The following is a 5,339-nucleotide window of genomic DNA, read 5'->3' as shown; positions in this document are numbered from 1 at the left end:
ATAAAACCTCAACCTCTGTCCCTGCACATTGTATCAAGGTTATTGGTCTTTGCTGCAAACTGGTAATTTGGGGTAAAGTGACTTGGTTGTCTCTTCCTTCACTGATGCTGATGGCAGAACGGGCTGTGATACCAATGCGTGGGCTTCCTGTACTGAGCCTGCTTTCCCGTTTTTTGTTCTGCATAACCTGGCAATGTATCCCTATTTTCCACATTGGAAACATGTAACATCTTTATTAGCTATAGTCTTTCTTTGCTGCTTACAATCTTTTTTCATATGGCCTAGTTTATTGCAATTAAAACATCTAAGCCCTTGCTGGTTCCCTTCTCCTTTAAAGAGAGCTGCTGCAAAAGCCTCTGCCATCATGGTTTGTTTGTGGATCACTGTACCCACGGATCTGCAGCAACGTATCCTGTCAGCAATTGCTGCATCCGGAGGCAAGTGAACCATCATCTTTTTACAATCTTCATTTGCATTTTCAAAAGCCAATTTATCCTGTAAGTATCTACTAAATTCTAATGTTAGAAAATCCTTTTCCAATGCTTCAAATAGCCTATCCAAAAAATCCTTATATGACTCTCTAGGACCTTGTACAATTTTTGTTACTGCAAGTGGTTCCTGAACTAATTTAACTCCTTCCATAAGTACATTGACAACCCACTCCTGGAAGGTTGATCGAGCTATTACCTATTGGGGTCCTGCTTGTGCATCTGGTAAATTATTGTTTGGGGATTCTCCTACTATTATGTCCCCTGTCAATTGTCTTGGAAAGACATCTTGCTATATGGGGTTTTCTTGATCCCATTCATCTTTATATTTTGCAGACAATTCTTTTAGAATTGATTTTTGTGCAGCATTCCAAGTGCTTGAGCAATCAGGCCTTTTACTTCTACCTGGCATAAATCCTGCCTACATAAAACTTGCATTCGAGTGATAGTTTTTGAGCTCAGTAATCCATGATGACTAATGATGTCAAAGAAATCTACCAAAGCTCAAGGGTGCAGAGAAGAACACATAGTTCCTCCTGGACCTTGGACTACTGGATAGACCTGCTTACCTTCTCCTTGTACAGTTCTTGAGTCTGAGATCTGGCCAGCATCTCAAAACTTGAAATATACTTTTTCTACTTCTTCAGTGGTCCTTACCACCACTTTCAACATTCCCCTACACAGAAATACCTGCAAGGCTTGCACAGCTACAGACAACTCTGGGTGCTCTTTTCTTGCTTTCTGAAAGGCACTAATCCCTTCCCTAAGTCCCCTGACATCTAGTGTCCCAGTTTCAGGAAACATTGGGCAATAAGCATATGCCTGCTGAAATACCCTATAAATATCCTCAGGTGCCCATTGTGTTGTCTTCCCTGTTCCCTTCAGTCTCTACTGATTGGCAAGCTTAATGCCTCATATGACTGAAGTAACAAGTCTTGCTGATCTGACAGTCCCCATCCTGCTTATAAACTACTCCCACCCAGACCTAGCCACACAGACTCACCTCCTTTGTCCTGCAGACCTCCATCCAGTCCTTGGGTCAGCCTTCAAGCCCCACATTGGGTGCCACTCCTGTTCCTTTCTCTTGGTCCTGGGGGTCTTAAGAGGCATGTAGCCTCTGCCAGGAGTCCCTCAGGGAGCAGGGCCACACACAGCCCTGCCAAGAGAGTGCAACAAGGTGAGTTGCTCAGAGCACACCTTGAGCTAGGGGCTGCCACCTGGGGAGGTGGTCAACCAGAAACCAGACACAAAGTTTTGGGGCTTAGCGCATGCACTAAGCAACTTTATTGGGTACTGGCATGTCTTATATATGTTTTAGCCAGCTGTAAGCGCCTCCCATACCTCCCCATCTCCTAGGTAACTCAATAGGAAGTCTGTGGTTTGTCGTTAAGCTTTGTGAATTTTTGCTGACCAAGTCTTTTTGCATTTCTGCTGACAGTCAAATCCTGGAGAGCAAGAGTGCCTCCATCTTTAACAGGTGCTCTCCTTCATTTTCCTCCAGTGGATCATCTGCATGGTGGTTGTGATTTCTAGCCACTTTCATTGCACCTGTGGTTACTGAGGTAGCTGTGATGAGCCACCAACTTGGAGGTGATGTTTTAGGCATGCTCCTTGGCACTGGCAGTGTGCCTGGATGTGGATGGGTATTCAGTCCCCGGCCCTGGGCCCCCCAAACATAGGACATTTTAAAATAAATGCCTTTTTATTGTTTTCAAAAACAGGCATTAGTTTGAATTAAGCTACAGAAGTTTATTTAAATCTTCAGTGAATAAGTGAGTATAGAAAATGTTTAAAAATGGTGATTCTAAAATTACTGGAGATTTCTCCTCTAAATCTTTTGATTGAAGCCTCCTTTTAAAACCCTTATATTTTGTTTACATTAATATTCTTATCAATTTTTTTTCATCAGTAACACAATTAATTCTATACAAGTCATGAAGTTTAACATTGCCCAAAGTACCCTAAATATTCCTAAAAATAATTGGCTCTTAATAAATAGCTGATGATAATAACATTGCCACTAAAACATTTTAAAGAGCCTATTTATTGCTTTCTTTTGAAGGACAGGAAGTGGAATTAATCTACAGCCATTTCTTAGGCTACTATGAGCAAAGCACAGCTTTGCTTAGGGGATAAGAAGTATTTTGAACGTATATTTTAAATATTTGCTTGAGATTTTTCTTACCCTTTAAAATTTAACAGTGTGATTATAGGAATTAATCTACAGCCATTTCTTAGGCTACTATGAGCAAAGCACAGCTTTGCTTAGGGGATAAGAAGTATTTTGAATGTATATTTTAAATATTTGCTTGAGATTTTTCTTACCCTTTAAAATTTAACAGTGTGATTATACATCAGTTTCCTTGATTCTAGGCCAGAAAGGAATAGAGATGTTACAGGAGTTCTGCTTTGAGCAATCCAAAACTCTCTGGTGTCAGCAGAATTAATGAGATCTGCCCCTGGGGAATGACACACCTCACTGAAAGAGTCACAGGGATTTCATGTTTTGGAGGAAATATACACAGAGGTTTCTCTATGAAGATAAAGACAAAGTATATTCAAATTCCACTTTAAACTGAGGTTGAAGGTTGAATATTTCAAAATTAAGAGGATGTCATTTAAACCCAGCAAGGTTTGACAATTCAGCAATTATTCAATCTTCAGCAAAGCATAGCTCTTCTGTAACATGGTTATTAAAGTCGTGTGGCTCCACTTCAATAAGGGAGAAAAGAGACAGCATTCCTCTTTAGAAAACTCAAAGGCATTCTTCAATTAATTAATAGGTAGGGAAAGTCTTGAACAGAAAAAAAAAGAAGTCCCTGGGATATATTCAACTAGGCTTTTGTGCCTATTCTTTTGCTAGCTTTTACAAGGTATGTATTGATATATTTAAGTGCACGTATGCTTTATTTTTCCTCTTTCTTCCTCTTAATGGAAATACACCTTTTTAGTAAATTTTCTATTATTTTTAATATGTAAGTGTTGAAATGAACTTATCACCTCTTATCATATTGTAGACAGTATAATTAGTCAAAGAGGAATAATGTAAGGTTTCACATGGGATCGAGTGAATTTTGGAAATGGGTTTCTCAAGATAGATTCTGAAAGTTTCTGCGCTGGTCAAGGTCAGAGCAGAGGAAAATCATAATTACAGATTTCTCAGACCCACTAATTAAAAAAAAAATTAAAGTACCTAGGGTTCTAGTGATAATTGAATAAGGTGATTTCTCTTCGTACAGTTATATTTAATTCATGCATCGTTCTGCACATGGGATTAGTTAAACTTGCACTCTAATAGTCATTCTAAAACTAGTGAGGAAATGAAGCAAAGCAAAATAGAGTTCTTCAGGGATTTCTAGTCATAATTTTATGATGATAGCACATTGAGTATGACTGCATCTTCCAAAGAAAGGGAAACATGCCACTGCCAGTATGCAAAATCGTTTTGGGTGGTGCAAGATGAGGATATCTGTTTTTTATTATTTATTTGTTTTTATTATGAGGATATCTCCTTTTTATTATTTGTTTGTTTTTAATTGTTTTATTTATATATTTTTATTATGAGGATATCTCCTTTTTATTATTTATTTGTTCATTGCTTTAATATGTATTAGATATAACCCAGGACTTCACCTGTATTATTGCTTAACATAAAACTAAAGTAAAACATTTAATGAATTAAAAAAAACTGTTAAACAAACAGCACAGATTTTTCATGGGTATAGTAAAAATAATGAAGGTAGTATACAAAAGACTGAAGTTGGGAAACAATAGAACAAGCTGTAGTCATTCATGCATCCAATAAATATTTATTAACTATTATGTTCCTTTCCCACATATGGAATAGGAACATATCAAAGCATAAGATAGACAAGATCTTAACTTGTGGATCCTATATTTTGACCCATACCTCTAATCTAGTGATTCCTCAGAAGACTGGAATAATCTAAGGTTGCATACACGGGGGTGTTGTGTTAGTCCGTTTCTGTTGCCTGTAACAAAATATATAGAACTGGGTAATTTGTAAGAAAATGAAATTTATTGCATTATAGTTTCAGAGGCTGGGAAGTCCAAAGTCCAGGGAACACATTTGGTAAAGGCCTTCATGGTAGTGACAGTGACCCAGGGGTCTCACATGGCATAAAATGGCAGAGCAGAGAGAAACTAACCTCTTGTGTGCTCTTCTTTTAAAGCTCTCAGAACCACGTCCCTGACCACCATTATTAATCCATTCACTATGGCATGGTCCTACAATCTGATCACCTCTTCAAGGCCCTACCTTTCAATTGCTGTAGTAGGATTTCCCACTCTCAACAGTTACAATGGGGATTAAGTTTAGAGGAGACATTCAACCCAAAGCAGGTGTTTTATCAATCTTTGCTGGACCTAAAAGTAAGTTTCCTCCAAAGCTCAATTGGTTCAAGTCAAGTTAACTGTGGAGTAGCCAGGAGTCTGGTTCCATCCCAGGAAGATAATCAATCTTTGCTGGACCTAAAAGTAAGTTTCCTCCAAAGCTTAATTGGTTCAAGTCAAGTTAACTGTGGAGTAGCCAGGAGTCTGGTTCCATCCCAGGAAGATATTCTTTGTAGAGTTGCTTCATAAAGAACATGCCGTATGAATGCTGGGGACCTAAGGAGATGAGCTGATGGATACTTTATCATAAATAGGAAAGTCAAGCTCAGGAAGAGTCCTCAATTACCCTGCCAGGCGCCCTCCTTCCAAACACTTCCACTACATTGTAATCCCTCATGTACTTGCCAACCATTTCAGCTCTTACAGGCAGAGTCAAACCCCAAACATAAAAACGCTTTGACTCTGAGAAGCGAATGTGGACATGGAAGAGACAAGCAA

The sequence above is a fragment of the Galeopterus variegatus genome, unplaced genomic scaffold (assembly GCF_000696425.1).
Source record: "Galeopterus variegatus unplaced genomic scaffold, G_variegatus-3.0.2 Scaffold10866, whole genome shotgun sequence".
Classification (NCBI taxonomy): domain Eukaryota; kingdom Metazoa; phylum Chordata; class Mammalia; order Dermoptera; family Cynocephalidae; genus Galeopterus; species Galeopterus variegatus.
Note: the sequence above shows the minus strand (reverse complement) of the source record.